This window comes from Phyllobates terribilis, unplaced genomic scaffold, assembly GCF_046119375.1.
Source record: "Phyllobates terribilis strain yellow unplaced genomic scaffold, ASM4611937v1 Scaffold_3__8_contigs__length_932513732, whole genome shotgun sequence".
NCBI lineage: Eukaryota > Metazoa > Chordata > Amphibia > Anura > Dendrobatidae > Phyllobates > Phyllobates terribilis.
The window spans coordinates 69,583,724-69,606,787 of NW_027362763.1; the positions used below are offsets into that span (position 1 = coordinate 69,583,724).

Genomic DNA, 23,064 nt, shown 5'->3' on the forward strand with positions numbered 1-23,064 from the left:
AATTACCCCAAGAGCACAGCGATGACTCATCCAAGAGGTCACAAAAGACCCCACCATATGAAAGAGACTGGACAAAAATAGCATGCATGGCAGAGTTCCAAGATGAATATCAGTGCTGAGCAAAAAGAACATAGAGGCTCATCTCAGTTTTGCCAGAAAACATCTTGATGATCACCAAGACTTTTGGGAGAAAACTCTGTGGACTGATGAGACAAAAGTTGAACTTTTTGGAAAGTGTATGTTCCATTACATCTGGCATAGAAGTAACACCATTTCAGAAAAGGAACATCATACCAACAGTAAGATATTGTGGTGGCAGTGTGATAGTCTGGGGTTGTTTTGCTGCTTCATGACCTGGAAGACTTGCTGTGGTAAATGGAACCATGAATACTGCTTTCTGCCAAAGACACTTGTGTTATCATTGTCGAATATTTAAATTTATTTTGTGATTTGAAACATTTAAGTATGACAAAGATGCAAAAGACTAAGAAATCAGGAAGTGGGCAAACACTTTTGCACACCATTGGTAAGTTTAAAATACTGTTATTATCCCAATACCGCCATGAAGGCCATCTTCGAAGCGGGAGGACTGAAATGCTAATTTTAGTAGAGGAAGAAAAGCTAAAAATGATTATATCTATTTCTCAGGTGTTGTCATGTCTAATGGACATAGCTGGAAAGCCATGCGACGGTTTACTCTTTCCACATTACGTGATTTCGGTATGGGGACAAGAACCATAGAAGACAAGATTAATGAGGAAACCAATTATTTAATGTCAATATTTCAATCTTACAAAGGTCAGAAATGAATGTTACTATGCTGATGTTTATGTGTGTATAGTGCTGAGTAAAGATGAGCTGATCGATCCATGGAGAACAGAGTTTGAGATAAATTTTCTGAAATTTGAAGTTTAACGCTATTTTGAACAATTTGAGATTCGATTTGCAATTCGCAAAAAAAAAAAAATCTTGCCAGGCATAATTTCCCACACTGCGTAAATGTCAGGGAGTGGGCTAACATAATTTTGAGTTGCTGTGTGGACCTCCCTATAATGCACTGCAGCTAGAACATCTAGCGGATTATCATATCTTGCTGTGCACATGCTGCGGAAATTTCCGCTGCGGGTTATCATTGTGGAAAAAAACGCAGCACTACCAGCGCTGCGTTTTCGCCGCCATTGACTTTCATTGGAACGCTTGGATTCCGCATCACTGGATCTGTACACGCGGAATCCAAACGTTTCAATGTGCGGATGGTATCCGGGTCTGGAGAAGAGGAGACTTTCCTCCAGACCTGGATACCATAGAACATGTAAAAAAAAGAATAAAATAAAAAATAAATATTATATTTACCTTTTGAAGGCCCCCGGTGTGCTTGTCTTCGCTTGCCGGCAGATCGCGATGGACTGAAGGACCTGCACTGACGTCATAGTCATGTGACGGCTGGTCCTTCAGTGCACCGCGAACTGCCGGCAAGCCAGGACGGAGCGAAGCAAGACTCGGGGGCCATCGCAAGGAAAGTTTATATTTATTTTTTTCTTTTTTACCATTCTTTAAGGTCACAGTATATAAATCCATGCCGTTTGCATGGATTTATATAGTGTGACCAAGTTGACAAGCACTTTCCAGGTGATGTTAAAATCGCTTGGAAAGCGCTTGACAACCCGAATGCGGAAATGCATGTGAAGAACGCTTCACATCCGCATGTCCCTGGCAGGAAAACGCATGTACAATCCGCATGCGTTTTTTTCTGCCGGGGAGATGCAGAAACGCTCAGGAAAAAATATGAGCATTTCTGCAACTGGAAGTAAATGGGTAAATCGCACAGTGCAAAAATAATAAATAATAAATGGTATTTAGTTAACATAATTTTGATCAAAATAATGTAAAAGCTATCCTGCAACGTCACGGCAACCTTATGGGAGAGTCCTAACTCTAAAATTAAAAACCTTACCATTTGTCAAGTGACATACATATGGACAAGGGCAGGCAGAGAGACTGGATCCCTAATATAAGCACAGACCCGGGGCAGAATGAGCGTCTCAACTCAGACAAAGGGCTGCCACACCCTTTTATATGCACTAAAGCACAATGAACTACAAAGAATATAACTAGTATAATACTGCCCCCTATGTACAAGAATATAAATACTATAATACTGCTCCTATGTAAAAGAATATAACAACTATAATACTGCTCCTATGTACAAGCATATAACTACTATAATACTGCTACTTTATACTAGAAAATAACTTCTAGAATACTGTTCCTATGTATAAGAATATAACTGCTATAATACTGACCCTATGTACAAGAATACAACTACTATAATACTGTTCCTATGTACAAGAATACAACTACTATAATACTGTTCCTATGTACAAGAATATAACTACTATAATACTGCTCCTATGTACAAGAATACAACTATTATAATACTGCTCATATGTACAAGAATATAACTACTATAATACTGCTCCTATATACTGGAATATAGCTACCATAATACTGCCCCTATGTACAAGTTTATAACTACTATAATACTGCCACCTAAGTACAAGAATATAACTACTATAATACTGCCCCCTATGTTCATAAATATAACTATTAAAGTGAATATGTCACCTTAAAAAATGTTATTTACATATCTACAAATATATTGGTAATCTGCAGGTGAATATAATTTATATAAAGTTGAGCTAATTAACTAGAAGAGCCGCTATTGGAGAACATTGATTTTTATTCTACCTTCATCCGCTCAATTCCAATAATTGGGGTGTTGCTGGGAGCTGTAATAGTCACTACTAGTGATGAACAAGCATGATTGCTACTGCTTGGTGCTCGCCTGAGCATCTCACTGCTCGAGATGCTCAGCGCTCGCCGAGTATTTCTGGGGTTGCTCGGCGGTAGCTTGGATCCCCTCCCGGCATATTTGGTGCTCTTTACCGAGCTAATGAACATGCAGGGATTGCCTGCCGCTCACTGTAAGGCCGCAGTCATGTTGGTTGTGGCATTACAGTGATTGGCTGGCCGTACAGCATCATCAGGTCAATATCAGACCCGGCGCCGCCATGCTCGTCACAGTCACTCTGGAATCAGACAGTGTAGGGAGAGGTGCTGCTGAGCTAGGAAGAGATTTGCTTGTTTCTAGTTAGTGTAGGTGTACCAAACTATATTAGAGACACATATCCATCTCAACAAACAGTCCTTCTAAGGACTAATCCATCTGCAGAGATATCAGGCAGGCCGTGTATATAGGCAGGCAGGCAATGTACATTATAAAGCAGACTGCAGTGCATATAGCACAAGAAGCTCCATTCCAGTTCTGCCTTCTGCTGCTGTTAGACATTTCTAAACAGGTCCATTTCTCAGGGGCCAGGAATAATTTTTTTTGGATCTTAATCCTCATTTTCTGCTTAAAAAGCAATCCAGAGAACACTGTTTTTCTGCGCCATTTGTTTGTTGGCACTGCAGAATACAGCCAGGTCCTTTCCATATTACAGCGCTAAAAATTCAGCTATTTAAAACTGTGTTTTCTCCGTCACACGGATCACATACACGTTTTCACATATACTGCCATTTCTGGCCTCCATTAAAAATTTGTTTCAGTGTGTCAGCGAAGTTTTTGGCACCGGTTTGCTGTTCAAAATAGTTACCTACAGAACAGGTATTTAATACTGTGGTTTGTCCGTCACACGGATCACATATAAGTTTCAGCCTCCATCTCCGAAATGACCACATCAGTTACAAGCTGGAAGCACTGCCTAACTGCCTCGGCCAAGTCGCAACAGGCTTTGCTGAAGCTAATTTGCTTAGGTGACGAACCGCAAAATGCTGAAGAGTTGTGGGCAGCTCTGAAAGAGCAGGCAAATCTGTGGCTCACACCGCTGAACCTACAGCCAGGCGTGGTCGGGTATGACAATGGCCAGAACCTTGTGGCGACTCTGAGGCGAGCTCACACACGTACCATGCCTGGCCCATGTGCTAAACCTCATGGTTCAGCAGTTTATCAAATCCTACCCACACCTGCCTGTTAAAGTATGCCACCTGTGTGCCCATTTTAGAAAGTCACCTACAGCTTCCGCCGCCCTTGCCGTGTTTCAGCAGTGTTTAAACTTTCGGCTTACAGACTGGTTTGTGATGTCCGCACGGATTGGAACTCTACATTGCAGATGTTGGGAAGGATTTGTGAGCAGAAGAGGGCAGTTGTTGACTGCCAGCATCAACACGGCTGTCGGTATTCAGATCAGACTCCACACATAAGACCTCAGGACTGGACAGGAGTGGACATGGATGTCAGACATATGTACCATTCTCCAAAACTTTGAGGACTCCACCAAGATGGTGAGCGGCGATGACACCATAATTAGCGCTACCATCCTGCTTCTCTGTATTCTGAAACGCTCTCTGCTCACAATCAAAGAGGATGCATTGCAGGCGGAGCACAATGAGATGGAGAAAGGAACTATACAGGGTGATTACACACAGCCCAGCCTCATCTCATCTCAATGTGGATTGGGTGACAATGAGGAGGAGGAAGAGGAAGAACAGGAGCTAGTTTCATGCGCTATAGACGGTACTACCTGCACAACTGTGATACCGTCTGTTCAGCGTGGATGGCCTGAGGACACAGAGGAGGAGAGCATGGTCAGTCATCCTCTTGGTGAGGACACGGAAGTCTTGCCTGTTAGCAGTTTGGCATGCATGGCTGAGTTTATGTTACACTTAGTGTTGAGCCACCCCCGTAGTGTTCGAGTTCGGTTCGGTTCGTCGAACACCCGTGTGTTCGCCGAACTGTTCGTCGAACTGTTCGTCGAACACCTTCGAACACCGTTAAAACCAATGGCAGGCAAACAAAAACACATAGAAACACATAGAAAACACCTTCAAAGGTGTCCAAAAGCTGACAAACTGCTCAGGAGACATAACTAACACATGGAAAAGTGACAAGTACATATAGTCATGCGAAAATAAAAGAGGTGGAGGAGTAAAAGGAGGGGGAGACACAGATATAGGCATGTCATGCCCTTCTAAAATCCAAAAAGTGAGAAGCCGACACGGCCAGTCCGCTCCTGCCCGTGCCACCTCCGTGTCGCCGGGTTTGTGCCAGAGCCGCGGTGAACCCTGACGGCCAGCCCCCCTCTCCCAATACTGGTGCCTGTCCGCTGCTGGGTCGAGCGAGCCCCCCTGTGGTGGAGGCAGCGCTAAGCTTTTTAATTTAAATTGTCTCTCTAATTTGAATGAATACACTTTAAATCCATTTACAAGGATCTATTGGAGGGCAAGTCTCATGCCAGCAGCCGCGGTAATTCCAGCTCCAGTAGCGTCCACTAAAGCTGCTGCAGTTAAAAAGCTTTTATAAGGATCGAGCTCGGCTGTCCACCGCAAGGCATCCTACTGCCAGTCCCAGCCCCTATGCCTTGGGGTGCCTCCTGATGCTCTTCACTAAGTATCCCATGGTAACGAAGCATTTCCTTTGAAAAAATTAAGTGTCTAAACTACAGGTGGTGCAGCTTGCTTAACAGCCAGGATAATCTGCTCACTAGCAGACACTGCTACTAGGCACAAAGTATTTCCTGGGCTAGATGCAGTTAAAAATTTGGAATTAGATACTCTCGTTGGATGCTGAGAAAGCATTCCATAGAGTCTCCTGGCACGCCATATATGATTCTCTTAAAAAGCTTGGGGTAGGGGTCTAGGGGACCCTTTTATAGCCAAAATCACGGCCCTGTATCGCAATACGTCACCTAGGCTGAAGATAAATGGAACTGTAGCACCCTGAGGGCTCGGTTGCTACAGACGTATTGCACCTCACCCAGAGGTGTGATATCTCACTCTCAGGTAAGGATGGAGTGTGGATCAGGACCCGACACCTGCATGCATTACACCACATTGCCGTGGGGCAGGGCGACCAATATGCCCCTGAGATGGGCATGACAGTCCCTGTCCCTGGCTGGAGTGGGGGGAGGGAACACTGAGGAAGGGGAACCCTGTAGTGCAGGAGCAGGGAGGAAGCAGTTCCTGGGTGCATTGAGAAGGGAGTATAAAAGGGGGGCACCATCTTAGTTCAGTGCAGAGAAGTCTGAGCAGAAGTGGCAGGGAGCAGGGGCTCTGCATGAGCTCTGCTCCGGAGGCGGGCCTAGTAACAGAGGCCCAGGCCTGGAAGAGGGAGAAGGAAGGAAGAGGAGCGGAGAAGGCTCCAGGAACGAGGAATGAAGGGATCCCAGGGGTGCGGACGGGCGAGTCGCCACCGCACGCCCAAATCCACCTGCGTGGAGGGGTCAGGCCAAAGGGGGAGACCGGTCCCCGAACTAGTGGAGGCAGGAAATGACCCTCAGCTAGAAACCGGAGGCTCTGACATTTTATGTGGCGCAGCCCCTCGCTACACCCGCTAGGAAGGCACCACATAGGGTCAGGGAAACTGGCGCCAAGTTTACCAAGAGGAGGCCCGAGGCAGCCGGACAGAAGTGTTGGTAAGAAAGGCCAGACAAAGGACACACAAAGGGGGTCCTGTGAAGTGCTCCAAAGTTATCTGGGAGTTGTCTGAGCCCCTCACCTGGTGAGCACAGTACGACGTGGGCAGCCGTTACCTGCAGACGTGGTCTGGATAATAAGAACTGTGAGTAAAGGCCCTGAACTGCATCACTGACTCCGTGTCGTTACTGCTGCTGCCCTGCACCATCACCCCCATCCTCCGCATACACTGCCCTGAGGCTATACTCCTCCCGTGGGGAGTTATGCTACGCTCTGCTGCACCCACAACACCAGCCTCAGCGGTCTGCCCTGTAGCGGCGGTTCACTCTGACCGCAATCCACGGGTGGCGTAGTCGGACATTTAAACATGAAAACCACATAAATAGTTCCGCCACTGGTTTGACCGCCCTGAGCCACGGAACTGGGTCGCCGCCACGAAGACTACAACCACCAGCATCCACCAAAAAGGGTCCGGCTCCGGGTGTCCCAAGGCCCAGGGGGTGCGTCAGAACATTTTCATCACCTTTCACAATCACCAATGGGACAAGGCAGTGATGTCCTCTGTCCCCTCTCTTATACATCCTAGTGACGGAGCACCTGCTCTCATCAATTCGCCATAACCCCAATATTAGGTGGATTGAGGTGGGAGGCACCGAGTACAAGTGCTATCTATTTGCTGATGATGTCCTAGTATATATCACTCAATCACATATATCCATCCATGCTGTTATGGCTGAAATAGATCACTTTGTGTGCGTGCTGATAAGGGCAAATTGAGGACTCTTTCCTACAGGCAATTACGTCAGGTTGAAAGAGCAGCGGCAAAAAAGCCTTGTCATAGCAGTAGACAAGTTTTTGAAGCTGCTTGTGCCTCCAACGTCCCCCGAACAACAAGATGCAGGGTCCTTCAGAGGTTTGCAGCTGTGCATGCGCCATCCTGTCGACCTCCTCTATCCACTTCACACAAGCAGAAATGGCTCCAGTGGGCCAAACATTACATGAAGACTGATTTCAAAACTGTTTTGTTCACGGATGAGTGCCGTGCAGCGCTCGATGGTCCAGATGGATGGAGTGGAGGATGGCTGGTTGATGGACACCCCACGCAAACACGGCTACAGCGCCAACAAGGAGGAGGTGGAGTAATGTTTTGGGCTGGAATCATGGGGAGAGAGATTGTCGGCCCCTTTAGGATCCCTGAAGGCGCTAAAGATGAACTCCATAATGTATGTGGATTTTCTCAAACAGCACTTCCTGCCATGGTTCAAGAAGAAGAACCGTGTATTTCACAGCAAGATCATTTTTCTGCATGATAATGCACCATCTCATGCTGCACATAAAACATCTGCATCTCTGGCTGATATGGGCATAAAAGGGGACAAACTTATGGTGTGACCCCCATGCTCCCCTGACCTCTACCCCATTCAGAACCTTTGGAGCATCATTAAAAGGAGTGTCTATGATGGCGGGAGGCAGTTCACATCTAAGCAACAGCTCTGGGAGGGTAATCTGTCCTCATGCAAAACAATTGAAGCAGAAACCATCCAAAACCTGACAAATTCAATGGACGAGAGAGTTCAGAAGCTCCTTTCGAACAAGGGGTCCTATGTGAAAATGTAACATCACCTAGAATAAAGTTTTGAGTTGAAAACTGTTTGATTTCAGTTTCTAACAACCTGCTAATGCTTATAATTTCAAAAATGACCATTTTTTTGGTCTTTATTAAAATGAAAAGGTTGATTGAAAAGTTTGGGGGATCTAAGAGTGTGGCAACCCAGTAGTCATGATTACTTCGAATTCTGACAATATGAGGGTCATGCTGCAGGTAGTGCAGCAAGAAGGCACTTATGTGCCTTGCGCATCTCGGAGCCCCAAAATTATTTTCCGGGCTAGATGCAGCTAAAAATTATTTTTAATTTTAAATCTGGTGAAGCTTTAGTATAGATGGCCTAATAGGATCAGTGCTGCACACTGCTACAAAGCCCAAATTATTTTCCAGTCAAGATACAGATAAACATGATTATTAATTTGAAAGCTTAAAACGGTTGGTAGGGTGATTTTAACCAATCATCAAGCTTTTACTCTCCCCAGGATGACACAGGGGTAGAAAAGTCGTTTCGGATCCATGATTTGTTCATCTTTATGAACGTGAGTCTGTCTACATTATCAGTGGAGAGCCGCGTGCGCTTATCTGTCAGCACACCACCAGCAGCGCTGAACACACGTTCAGACAGAACGCTGGCTGCGGGGCATGACAAGATCTCCAAGGCGTAAGTGGCTAGCTCCGGCCATTTATCCAGATTGGAAGCCCAAAAAGAGCAAGGGTCCAGTGACACAGTCGTGGCTTCAATGTTTACTTGGAGATACTCCTGTACCATCGTCTCTAGGCGTTGACTATGTGTCAGACTTCTTGTCTCCTGTGGCCTTGCAAAGGATGGGCTAAAAAAGTGGTGAAATGATTCTGCAAAATTGATGTTACCAGCAGATACTGTGGTTCTGTTACGGTTTGAGTGCTGAACACTTGACGGTCCCACGGTTGGCAAGTTGGAACTGTGAGATTCACTACGTGCACCACTGGTATTTTGTGGAAAAGCACATGTAAGATTCTGCAACAGTCTCTGCTGATACTCCTGCATGTGTGCATCCCTTTCTATGGCAGGAATAATTTCTGCAAATTTACTTTTGTACCGGGGATCTAACAGTGTGGCAACCCAGTAGTCAGGATTATTTCTAATTCTCACAATTCGAGGGTCATGTTGCAGGTAGTGCAGCAAGAAGGCACTCATGTGTGTTGCGCATCCAGGAGCACCAAGTCCCTGTTGTGTTGGTGGCGAGGTAACAATCATGCTTCCTTCCTCTGTCCTCTCCCCCCAACCTCGCACAACAGAAATGTGATCAAGGTCTCCCTCATCTGATGAGTCTTCCATCAGTTCGTCCTCCACTTCTTCCTGGGCTCCTGCACCTTCCTCACTAGTTTGGCTGCTACCATGCACCCTGGTAAAACCATCTCCCCCACCCTCACATGCCTGCCGCCTTGGTGCTGCCGACCGTCTGGACCTTGCAGATGTTAGCCCTTCCGCATACAACTCCTCCTCCTCTACTTCCTCCACCTCCTCTTGTGCCACCACCTGACTCCGAATTCTGTTTAACATGTGCTCCAGCATGTAAATCACCGGAATAGTCATGCTGATAATGGCATCGTCAGCACTAAACATCTTCGTCGCCATTTCAAAACTGTGCAGAAGGGTGCATAGGTCCCTGATCTGAGACCACTCCTCCAGCGTGATTTGCCCCACCTCTGAATCTCGTTGGCCCAGGCTATACGTCAGAACGTATTGCACCAGGGCTTGTCGGTGCTGCCACAGTCGCTGCAACATGTGCAGAGTTGAATTCCACCGGGTAGGCACATTGCATTTTAGCCGGTGAATTGGCAGGCCCAACGACTTCTGTAGAGATGTAAGTCGCTGAGCTGCGGGATGCGAACGGCGGAAGTGAGCACACAGCGACCGTGCCCTCTGCAGAAGGCCATCTAGTCTGGGATAGTGGGCTAAAAATTGCTGGACAACCAGGTTCAACACGTGAGCCATACAAGGCACGTGTGTGACATTGCCCCGGCGAAGGGCCGCACCCAGGTTTGCAGCATTGTCGCACACGGCCTTCCCTGGTTTCAGGTCCAGTGGAGACAACCATTCATGAAATTGGTTCTCCAGAGCTGACCACAACTCCTCAGCTGTGTGACTCACATTTCCCAGACATTTCAATGTAAAAACCGCCTGATGACGTTGAGCCCTACTGCCAGCATAGTAAGGAGGTGTGCAGGATCCCTTCTGCGCAGTTAGAAAGCTTGTGGCATGACCAGACAGGATTTGGGTGCAGGTGGAAGACCGAGAGGAGGTTGAGGAGGCAGAAGCAGTGGAGGAACTTTGACATAAAGAGGATTGACGCACAACTCGTGGGGACGGCAAGACTTGGACAGCAGCCCCTTGTCCTGCTGTCACCATAGTTACCCAGTGCCCAGTCAGCGACATGTAACGCCCCTGTCCATGCCTACTCGTCCAAGTGTCTGTGGTGAAATGCACCCTGTCACACACAGAGTTTCTCAAAGAAGCGGTGATGTTGTGTGCGACATGCTGGTGGAGCGCAGGCACACCTTTCTTTGAGAAGTAGTGCCGACTGGGCATCTGGTACTGGGGCACTGCGACGGACATAAGGTCTCGAAAATCCTCTGTGTCCACCAGGCGGAAAGGCAGCATTTCTGTAGCCAAGAGCTTGCAGATGGTGAAATTCAACCTCTTAGCTTTCTCATGGCTAGGAGGAAATGGTCTTTTACTTGTCCACATCTGAGGGACCGAGGGCTGGCTATTGTGCTTAGACGGGGTTGATAAGGGTGTCCCCGGCAAACTGCCGGTCTGTGAGGAAGATGCAGGCGGACATGTTAGGTTGCCTTGATCCAAAGGTGGTGCTATCGATGTCGGACAGCGCTCAACACCAGCTGGTGTTACCACCTCCAAAGAAAATGATGACCTGCCAATCACGCTGGCTGTTGCGGGTAAAGAGGTGGCAGGTCTGCGCCCCAAAACAGGTGTGACTGCTGTCCCCCCAGTCACAGAGGATGAAGAGGCCGCGGATGCACAAGATATGGCAGACGGTGATTGGCCCGGCCGGCTAGGCCGCATTGTAGCACACTGAGCTTCCCACTGCAACTTATGCTTCATGTCCATGTGCCGGTTCATGCATGAAGTACTCAAACTATGTATTTTTTGGCCTCTACTTAGCTTTTGCTGACAAATGTTACAGATAACACGAGTTGGGTCATCTTTATCGATCTGAAAAAATGCCCAGGCTATGCAAGGCTTAGCACCCATGCGACCTGAAGAGCCACCACGACTTGTGGTGAGAGGCAGAGTTGTGTTTGAGGATGCAGTTGTTGACGTGCTTCCAGTACTACGTCTCTGTCCAGGAAGGCGCAACCTGACCTCGTCGTCGCTAGCATCTTCCTCCACCTCCTCTGCTGACCTCATCTCTTGGCTGACTGTGGGTTGACAGTAAGTGGGATCTTAAACCTCATCATCATCACCCTGTGCGTTATCACACCCGTCGTCCTCAGAGCCAACCTGTTCCTGCCCTGACAAAAAACTAAAGTTGTCGCTCCAATCAGGTATTTGAGTCTCATCATCGTCTTCCTCATTGTCTCCACCAACAGGAGTTACAGTTTGGGAATGAGGGTCTACATTATGGTCAGAACCTTCTGCGTCTGGTCCTGGATCCGACTCATAAAGATTCTGGGCATCAGTGCAGATCATTTCCTCGTCTGGATTCACAGAAGCGCTGGAGTCGACCTCTGATTCCCAGGCTATAGTATGAGTAAACAGCTCTGCAGACTCAACCATCTGTTCTACCTCATACTCAGACGGGCAGCTGGAGATTTGGGAGCTGTGAGGAAGCAAGTGCGATTTGGGTGACACCTTTGAGGACTGGAGTATTTGTGATGTTGAAGTTGATGTGGAGGAGAGCCCACTTAAAGGAGCACTTGATATCCGTTGAAGCACCTGCTGTTTTTGTGCCTCATCTGGAATTTGTAGCGATTGGCGTGGCCGTAAGAAAGGGATCTTATCACATTGTCCGCTAAAAGAAGTAGACATTTTAGTTTGGCTGGAAGATGGTCTTTCTTCTGCAGATGTTACTGTTGCTTTAACACCTACCCCACAGACACAACCTTTTTTCCCCTTCCCAACACGCCTATTCCCCTTTCCACCAGCAGCAGGCCTTTTTCCACTCATTTTGGTGGTTAACTAATTCACAACTCTGGAGTTGTTTGCACAAAAAAACAATGGATGGTAACCGAGCAGAGCTGAGTGTCCAAACTGTGGTATTAGGCCAAAACTATTGGCTGGGTTAGATGCAGAAAAAAATTATTTTGAATTTGCAACCTGATGGAGGTCAGTATAGATGGACTAATACAAATAGTCCCACACACTGCTAGAAGCCCAAATATTTTTTCAGAGGTACTGTAGATGCAGATAAAAATTATTTTTAATTTGCAACCTGATGGAGGTCAGTATAGATGGACTAATAGACCAAGTCCCACACACCGCTAGAAGCCCAACTATTTTTTCAGAGCTAAATGAAGAAAAAAATTATTTTTAATTTGCAACCTGATGGAGGTCAGTATAGATGGACTAATAGACCAAGTCCCACACACTGCTAGAAGCCCAAATATTTTTTCAGAGCTAGATGCAGAAAAAAATTATTTTTAATTTGCAACCTGATGGAGGTCAGTATAGATGGACTAATAGACCAAGTCCCACACACCGCTAGAAGCCCAAATATTTTTTCAGAGCTAGATGCAGAAAAAAATTATTTTTAATTTGCAACCTGATGGAGGTCAGTATAGATGGACTAATAGACCAAGTCCCACACACTGCTAGAAGCCCAAATATTTTTTCAGAGCTAGATGCAGAAAAAAATTATTTTTAATTTGCAACCTGATGGAGGTCAGTATAGATGGACTAATAGACCAAGTCCCACACACCGCTAGAAGCCCAAATATTTTTTCAGAGCTAGATACAGAAAAAAATTATTTTTAATTTGCAACCTGATGGAGGTCAGTATAGATGGACTAATAGACCAAGTCCCACACACTGCTAGAAGCCCAAATATTTTTTCAGAGCTAGATGCAGAAAAAAATTATTTTTAATTTGCAACCTGATGGAGGTCAGTATAGATGGACTAATAGACCAAGTCCCACACACCGCTAGAAGCCCAACTATTTTTTCAGAGCTAGATGCAGAAAAAAATTATATTCAATTTGCAACCTGCTGGAGGTCAGTATAGAAGGACTAATAGAACAAGTCCCACACACTGCTAGAAGCCCAAATATTTTTTCAGAGCTAAATGAAGAAAAAAATTATTTTTAATTTGCAACCTGATGGAGGTCAGTATAGATGGACTAATAGACCAAGTCCCACACACTCCTAGAAGCCCAAATATTTTTTCAGAGCTAGATGCAGAAAAAAATTATTTTTAATTTGCAACCTGATGGAGGTCAGTATAGATGGACTAATAGACCAAGTCCCACACACTGCTAGAAGCCCAAATATTTTTTCAGAGCTAGATGCAGAAAAAAATTATTTTTAATTTGCAACCTGATGGAGGTCAGTATAGATGGACTAATAGACCAAGTCCCACACACTGCTAGAAGCCCAAATATTTTTTCAGAGCTAGATGCAGAAAAAAATTATTTTTAATTTGCAACCTGATGGAGGTCAGTATAGATGGACTAATAGACCAAGTCCCACACACCGCTAGAAGCCCAACTATTTTTTCAGAGCTAGATGCAGAAAAAAATTATATTCAATTTGCAACCTGCTGAAGGTCAGTATAGAAGGACTAATAGAACAAGTCCCACACACTGCTAGAAGCCCAAATATTTTTTCAGAGCTAAATGAAGAAAAAAATTATTTTTAATTTGCAACCTGATGGAGGTCAGTATAGATGGACTAGTAGACCAAGTCCCACACACTGCTAGAAGCCCAAATATTTTTTCAGAGCTAGATGCAGAAAAAAAATATATTCAGTTTGCAACCTGATGGAGGTCAGTATAGATGGACTAATAGAATGATGCTATGCCCAAAAGATTTTAGTTCACTAGGTGCAGTAAAAAAATTGGTATTCTATACACAGGTGTTATATCTTGCAACACAGATAGGCTACTCCACTGACTAACACACTCTGCAATAGGCCAAAAAGGATTAGCTTTGCTAGATTCAGCCAAATGCTGTGAAAAAAATTTGCACAGCACTGGCACAGACCTGCCTGGCAAAAACTGATAGGAACTCATGTAACCTAGTCCTGAAAAGGACTCCAATTACAATTAGTCTTTACTCCCACAACCTATCTATTTAAGAGCACAGACCTCCCTGATAAAAGTCGTAGGAAATGCTGTAACCTAGTCCTTAAAAGGACTGCAATCACAACTATTCCCTACTCCCAAGCTATCTGTATATTTGTGCGAAAATTGGCTTGAAATTAACAAGGTATAGCGCACACAGCAACAGCGGTGCCGTCTAACACGCAGCTGCAGCAGTGAGAAAATGGTGGCGACGGGGAAAATGGCTTGGTCTTATAGGGCAAGGACATGTGACATACACTGCCAATGACACATGCCCTTGCTTGTGTGAAAAAAAGCACTTCGCTCCGTGTGTGCGCTGCTGATAGGCTGACAGATTGCACCTCCCCACTGCAAATGCGGGAAAGAGAAAAAAAAATGGAGATCTTCATTGTTCCTGCAGAGATCCATCCCCTGCCCCTCCCCCCACCCCGCTGTACACTCAAACTGCGTATTAACATTAATTTTCATCATTACTGAGAAAAAATCCAGTTATGATTTTGGTGCACGAACAGTTATCGAACATAACCTCGAACAGCCGAATTTTTCTCAAATTGTTCGTGTTCGCCGAACGGCTCGAACACCGCCCAAAACAGCTCGAATTTGAGATTGGCGAACAGTTCGAGTAGAACAACGCTCATCTCTAGTTACACTGCCTTTCTCATGACCCTCGCGTTCTCAAAATTTTGGGTGACAGTCATTACTGGTTGGTGACACTTCTAGACCCACGCTACAAGGAGAACTTTATATCTCTTATTCCTGAGGTGGACAGGTCTACAAAAATGGGGCTGTACCAGAAGGCCCTTGTTGTGGAACTATTAAAAATATTCCCCTCTGAAAACGCAAGCGGCATTTCACAATTCATTGGACAACCAAGGGCTGCAGACGAGAGAGACACAACTTCACTCCAGCAGAAGAAGGGGAACACTGTCAAAGTTCAAGGAGAATTTTCTCCGCCCCTCCCATCGCACAGGCCCTGAGGTACGGGGTACTCTCACAAGGAGTTCAAAGTTTGGGAAGATGCTGAGGGAGTACCTTGCCGACTGTAATAAAGTCCTCCGTGTTTCCTCTGTGCTTTATAATTATTGGGTATCCAAGCTGGATATGTGAAATGAACTGGCTCTCTATGCCTTGGAGGTCCTGGCCAGCCCTGCCACTAGCGTTTTATCAGAGCTAGTTTTTAGTGCCGCTGGTGGAATTATAACTGATATGCGCATCTGCCTGTCAACTGAAAATGCTGACAGGCTGACTCTTATAAAAATGAACAAGGGCTGGATTGGGCCAGACTTCTCAACACCACCGAATGATAGCAGCGTAACATAAACTCAAATCCAGTGTCTTTTTTTGGGAGCGGTTTACCCATGCACCTTTTCACCCCCACACATGGGTATACGCTTCCTTATTTTGACTATTTGCTCTTGTCCTCCTCTTTCTCCTCATCCTCCATCACCATATCACCAGGGTGATGCAACACCCACATAATTTTTTTAAAGGGTGTTTATGATGCCCATAAAAAAATTTTTGTATACAGTATGTTCATGTATTCCCCCAGGGGTAAATGTTTGTCAGCCCGTACACTTAGTGCATGGGCATTACTAGTATAGGAGATCCGCTCCTTTCCAATGGGAACATTTATTATGAGGCCCTCCACATCTCTTCCAAGTGGCATTGGAGTGCCTCACAATTTTTTTTCAGCCCTTGCATTCACTGCATAGGCCAACACTATGGAAGACCCACTTCCTAATGATGGGAACATTTCTTCATGAGGCCCTCAATGTCTCTTCCAAGGGGCATTGGGTGACTCCAAACTTTTGGCAACCCTTGCATTCACTGCATAAGCAAACGCAATGAAAGACCCCCTTCCTAATAATGGGAACATTGTTTTTAGGAGGCCCTCTGACCTCCACGGCTCTTCCAAGGGGCATGAAAGAAACGCAAAAGTGCAAAAGTGCATCAAAAACGCTACATGTGAACATAGCCTATGGTGTGGAGGAGTATTTTTGTTTTTGTTTGTTTATTTTGCCTTATATACAAGTCATTACCCTGACAAGGATGTTCCCTAACATATTTCTCAGGAAAATCCATTTTGTTGTTTTTTTTGTATGTTTTATTGTGAGTCCGTAAAAGTGGCGTAATACCTCTGACAACATTGTTGACAGTAGTGACCTGGGAGTCAGAAATGCTTCCATGGGTCTTCCCCATGCTGTTCCCATGCCATTTGAGTACTGTTCCCATCGATTTGGGCAATTTTAGGCCCTCTGCAGACCGCCGGGTGGAGCCGCCTGAAAAATGCTCAAGCTTCCCATAGACTTACATTGGGCTCGTTGCTCGGGTCGAGCACCCGAGTATTCCAATGTGCTCGACCCAAGTAATGAGCACCCGAGCACTTTAGTGCTCTCTCATCACTAATCACTACTCATTACAGGGTCAGGGCACTGTTACCATTTTCACTTTACTTTGATTGTCAGCCTGCTCTCCTCACATATTCTGCACTGAAGCAACAGAGCAGACTGTCAGTCAATATGCAGGAAAGTGACAACAGCGTGCTGACTGTGTAGTGATTGATGACCTTTACAGCTCCGTGTACCATCTAAAAGATTGGAAGCAAGTGTCTGCAGGGAGAATAGAATTATTTTTTTTGCCTATAGCAGTTGTGACGCTGAGTCACAACTCAAGGACAAACCATGAGGCAGGTTAGTCAGGAGGTCTGAGGTCAGATACCAGGAGGGCTGTTAGTTCAGAGGTGTAAGACAAAAGCATGGTCAGGTCACAGTCTGGGATCAAAAGCTGAAGGGTATGTTAAGGCAAGGGTGCAAAACAAATGAATAGTCAGAGGTCAAGTCCAGGGTCAGATACCTGAAGTTAGAGAGCATCAAGAGCAGGAGGGATTATCTGCAAGAATAGTCAGGACAAATCCTAAGTCCAGCAACAAGGTCAGAGGAAAGAGACACAGGGCTAAGCAAGCACAACTAACTTAAGCAAAGCTACAACAGACACTGACTACTAGCAGTTAGCCAGCTAAATACCTTGCAAATGATTAAGGATGGGATGCACCTGTAAATTGCCCGCAGACTAGACCAAATTGAGCAGCAGGTCTTTCAATGAAAATGTTGACAACCCAGCATGCGCCAGAATCAGATTGGATGACCGGACTGTCGCTCACAAAATTGACAGTCCAGCACACTCCAGATCCCATAGGGAGGCTAAGCTGTCACTCACAGTGTTCCTTGGCCACAGTGAATGTTGAAACTGTGACAGCTGTGTTTCCAATTCACCAGCCTAACATGATTTAAAGATTGCAAGAATATCTACAGGTAAATAACAATTTTGTAAGTGACCCTTTAAATGTCATTCTTTATTGTTTTTATACATTTTCTGAATTTAGACTGGTCAATAAATTCAGCCATCAGCTTCCTAAACATTATCTTACCTTATGTTTTGCTGTTCCTTTAGGTGAACCCTTCAACAACACCATGATTATGAACACTGCCGTCTGTAATATCATTGTATCTATATTATTTGGCTATCGCTTTGACTATGGTGACCAAAAACTTCACAGACTTTTGAAAATAGTAATGGAAAATGGCAAGATTTTTGGCAGCCCCATGGCCTTGGTAAGTTTATTTTTCTCGTAATTTTTTATGATAATGTAGTCCCTGGTGCAGAGGTCTACAGGGGTGGGAAGGTAGGTGTTTATGAAATACAGCACATATTAGGCTGCTATTGGGATCTGCTTGATTCTATCACACCCTTACCCATTTTTATGATCCAAATACATTTTACATTTCTGTTTTCTTCCATTCTGCTAATGACTTAAAACTAAAATCCTCCATAATCCGAACCTCCCACTTCAGTATCCAAGATTTCTCACATGCTGCACCAATTCTTTGGACTGCACTACCCAGGACAATTTGATTAACTCCCAATATCCACAGTTTTAAGCGTGCATTAAAAACCCATTTCTTTAGACTGTCCTATCACCTCAACATACTTATCTAACTGTCCTAGTTTGGCCCATATTAAATTTTTTTTCAAAATCATGTTCATACCATCCATGCACTTATTAGCCTCGGTCTGGACTATACACATACTGGCTGGTGACCAGTTCATGTAGTGTTATGTATAGTGTTGAGCCACCCCAGTAGTGTTCGGGTTCGGTTCGTCGAACACCGGGATGTTCGTGGAACTGTTTGTCGAACACCTTAGAACACTGTCGAACACCTTCGAACACCGTTAAAACCAATGGCAGGCAAATAAAAACACGTAGAAAACACCTTCAAAGGTGTTCAAAAGCTGACAAACTCCTCAGAAGACACTCTCTTTAAAAAAGCCGGCCAGCAATTCAGCATCGGTACCCGACAATTTAGAACAGAAAGAATAGAGCATCACACATAGATTAGATAGATAGAAACATGTCAGTCGCATATATAATAAGTACAGTGATAGTCTTGATTAATGTACTTGTCATTTAGTGTTAAAATAAAGGATTTATTAAAAAAAAATTGGCGTGGGGTTCCCCGTAATTTTAGTCTCTAGCGGAGGTTAAACATACAGCTGGGGCAGATGTTTGAAGCCTGGGAAGGGGGTAATACCCATGGAGCTTCCCAGGCTACTAATATCAGCCCCCAGCTGAATACCTAGCCTTTACTAGCTATTAAAATGGGGGACCCACCCCCAAAAATGATGTTGGGTCCCCCCTATTTTAATAGCTAGCAAAGGCTAGGTAGACAGCTGGGGGCTGATATTAATAGCCCAGGAAGGGTGCCATGAATATTGGCCCCCTTGCAGGCTAGAAACACCAGCCATCAGCCGCCCCAGAAATGGTGCATCCATGGGATGCGCAAATTCTGGCACTTAGCCTCGCTCTTCCCAGTGCCCTGTAGCGGTGGCAGTGGGGTAATAGGGCTGGGGTTGATGTCAGCTTATAATGCCAGCTGACATCAAGCCCAGGTTAGTAATGGAGAGGAGTCTATAAGACACCCCCATTACTAACCCCATAGTCAAAGTAAAAAAAAAACACAAATACCCAGAATAAAGTCCCTTAATTGAAATAAACACACAATTCTTTTTTGTTCTAAATTAAACCATACTTACCATCATGCCCATTCCAGCTGAAGCAAATGTCTTCTGCAATAAAAGTAAAATAATAAACCAACCTCATCCTTACATTTCCATGGTTCCCAGGACGGCTCCAGCTCTGCTACATTCACATGACAGGCTGGATCGCAGCCCAAAGCTGCCATCCACTTGCCATGCCGCAGACACTTAGAAGCGCAGGCATGCTTGCGCTCTTCAGTGTCTGACTGTGACGGCATCCAGTTGAGCCGAGTTCATGTCCAATCAACTCAGCTCACCTCATGCACGTCACTGACAGTGTGGGAGAATTCTCCTGTGTTTACGGAGAGCGTGAGAGAATTCTCCTGTTCTCACCGCAAGCACAGGAGAATTTTCCCACGCTGTCAGTCTAATCTAATGTGTGATGCTCTATTCTTTCTGTTCTAAATTGTTGGGTACCGGTGTATGCCGTTGCTGAATTGCCGGCTTTTCATGTTTCACTGTGAGCACTGTTCCCATCGATTTGGGCAACCACTGTAATGCCACAACCACCATGGCTGTGACTTTACAGTGAGTGGCAGACAATCCCTGCATGATGTGAAAAAATCCAGTTACGCTTTTGGTGCACGAACAGTTATCGAACATAACCTCGAACAGCCAAATTTTTTGCAAATCGTTCGCGTTCGTCGAACGACTCGAACACCGCCCAAAACAGCTCGAATTTGAAATTGGCGAACAGATCTAGTCGAACACCGCTCATCTCTGGTTATGTACTTACCCTATTTAGTATATTATGGCTGTATTATATAAGATATGTACATTTTACCTTTTGTGCCCCCCCGCCTATTTCCTCATAGACTGAAGGCTTGCGAGCAGGGCCCTCACTCCTTTTAATATCTTAGTTATGCTTATTCTGTAACGTTTTTATTGTCTGTACAACTTCCCCCTAATATAATAAAGTGCTGCGGAATATGTTGGCGTTATAAAAATAAATTATTATATTACATTATTATATAATAATTATTATTATTTTTATTATTATTATTAGATACAGTGAAAATTGACACATAATGTCACAAGAAGTGTCTAAAGACACTTAAAACATGTTTAACCCCTTAACATTTGCCGTACTAATACGCGTCTGTGCCCTGGGACTTAAGAGCCAGACCTGTATTAGTACGTCATGGCGATCACGCGCGCACACAGGCTGTGCGGGCGCGATCGCCGCCGGGTGTCAGCTGATTGTCACAGCTGACACCCGGTACTATGTGCAGGGAGCGGTCCTGCACCGCTCCCAGCACATTAACCCCCGCGATGCTGCGATCGAAGTCGATCGAAGTCGATCGCGGCATTGCGGGGGCAAGGGGAGGTGATCGCCGATACTCACCTCCTCTTCCGGCTTCCAGCGCAGTCTGCAAAGGCTTCCCGGGTGTTGCCATGACGACCCGATGTCGTCATGACAACATCCGGGTCACCAGACAGCAGGAAGATTGCTTGGACATGCGCAGTGCATCTCCAAGCAATCTTCACACTGTGCATTTCTGACAGCTTGCATGGCATAGGGATGGTGCTGCATTCCTGTGCCATGCAGGTGATCAGAGAAAAAAAAGTGAAAGTCCCAGAGTGGGACAAAGTAATAAAGTGTATAAACTGTGTGAAAGTGGGAAAAAAAAAAAAAAAAAATTTGCAAAAATATAAAAAAAAAAATAAAAAAAATAATCCACCAAAAATAAAAATATAATGTACCCATCAATAAATATTATTATAAAAAAAAACAATAAAAGTACACATATTTGGTATCGCCGGAACAACATGACCTATAAAACTGTCCCACTAGTTAACCCCTTCAGTGAACACGGTAAAAAAAAAAAAAAAAACGAAGCAAAAAACAATGCTTTATCACCATACCGCCAAACAAAAAGTGGAATAACACGCGATCAAAAAGACGCATATAAATAAAAATGATACCGCTGAAAACGTTATCTCATCCCGCAAAAAACAAGCTGCCACACAGCTCCATCAGCTGAAAAATAAAAAAGTTATAGCTCTCAGAATAAAGCGATGCTAAAAAATATTTTTTTCTATAAAATAGCTTTTATTGTGTATAAGCGCCAAAACATAGAAAAATGATACAAATGTGGTACCGCTGTAAACGTACTGACCCGAAGAATAAAGCTACCTCATCAATTTTACCACACGCGGAACAGAATAAAAAAAAAAAAAAAACAATTCCTGAATTGTTGGTTTTTGTTTATTCTGCCTCCCAAAAATCGGAATAGAAAGCGATCAAAAAATGTCACGTGCCTGAAAATGGCACCAATAACAACGTCAAGTCATCCCGCAAAAACGAGCCGTCACATGACTGTCTGCCAAAATCTGGAAAAATTATAGCTCTCAAAATATGGCGATGCAAAAACTAGATTTTACAAAAAATGCGTCTTTTAGTGTGTGACAGCTGTCAGTCATAAAAACCCCATATGATTCTGGCATTGCTGTAATCACACCGACCCGAAGAATAAAGTCGTCTAATCACTTATACCGCACAAGGAACAGCGTCAAAAATAAACTCTTGGGTTAGGATGGGGCTAGGGTTAGGGCTGAGTTTGGGGCTAGGGCTGTGCTGGGGCTAGGGTTGTGCTGGGGCTAGGGTTGTGCTAGGGCTAGGGTTGTGCTAGGTCTAGGGTTGTGCTAGGGTTAGGGCTGGGGTTCGGATTTTTTTCAAAAGTAAGAAAAAAAGATGACGATATGGCGACTAGTGTTGAGAGCAAGTGCTCGCTACTTGAGTTTGCATCGGGTGCTCTGGTATGCATTGAGTATCGTGGGTATTTGAGTGACATGCTCGAGTCTCTGCCCCATATGCTTCGCGGCCAAAAAACTTTACGGGGATTGCCTGCCATGCACGAGCGATCCCCGCATGTTTTTTTTTGGGTGTCTAATAACCGTGAAACATGTGGAGCAGGGACTCGAGCATATCACTCGAGCACACGCTGTACATGGTGCATACCTGAGTACCCGATGCAAACTCAAGTAGCGAGCACTTGCGCTCAAGAATAAAGACAACTTATTCAATATGATGATCTAATGTAAACAAATTCTGTGCCGTACCTCTGGGTTCAAAATGTTCACTATACACCTTAATAAAATCCTTGAGGGGGATAGTTTCCAAAATGGGAACACTTGTGGGGGAGCTCCACTGTTTAGGCACATCACGGGCTCTCCAAACGCGACATGGTGTCCGCTAACAAATTGAATGGAAAATCGGCTCAAATTGTTAGCGGACGCCATGTTGCGTTTGGAGAGCCCCTGTGTGCCCAAATATTGGAGCTCCCCCACAAGTGACCCCATTTTGGAAACTAGACCCCCCAAGGCACCTATCTAGATGCATAGTGAGCACTTGGAACCCCCAAGTGCTTCACAAATTGATTCGTAAAAAATTAAAAAGTGAAAAAAAAAACATTTTTTCATTTTTATGAATCAATTTGTGAAGCACCTGGGGTTCCAAGTGCTCACTATGAATCTAGATAGGTGCCTTGGGGGGTCTAGTTTCCAAAATGGGGTCACTTGTGGGGGAGCTCCAATGTTTGGGCACACAGGGACTCTCCAAATGCAACATGATATCCGCTAACAAATTGTCGGCTCAAATTGTTAGC

General features: G+C 44.9%; 1 pseudogene; it reads left to right on the forward strand.

Annotated features, from left to right (window-relative positions):
• The window catches only part of LOC141258834 (cytochrome P450 2K6-like), a 228,435-nt pseudogene that overhangs the window by 24,457 nt on the left and 180,914 nt on the right, over nucleotides 1-23,064 (forward strand).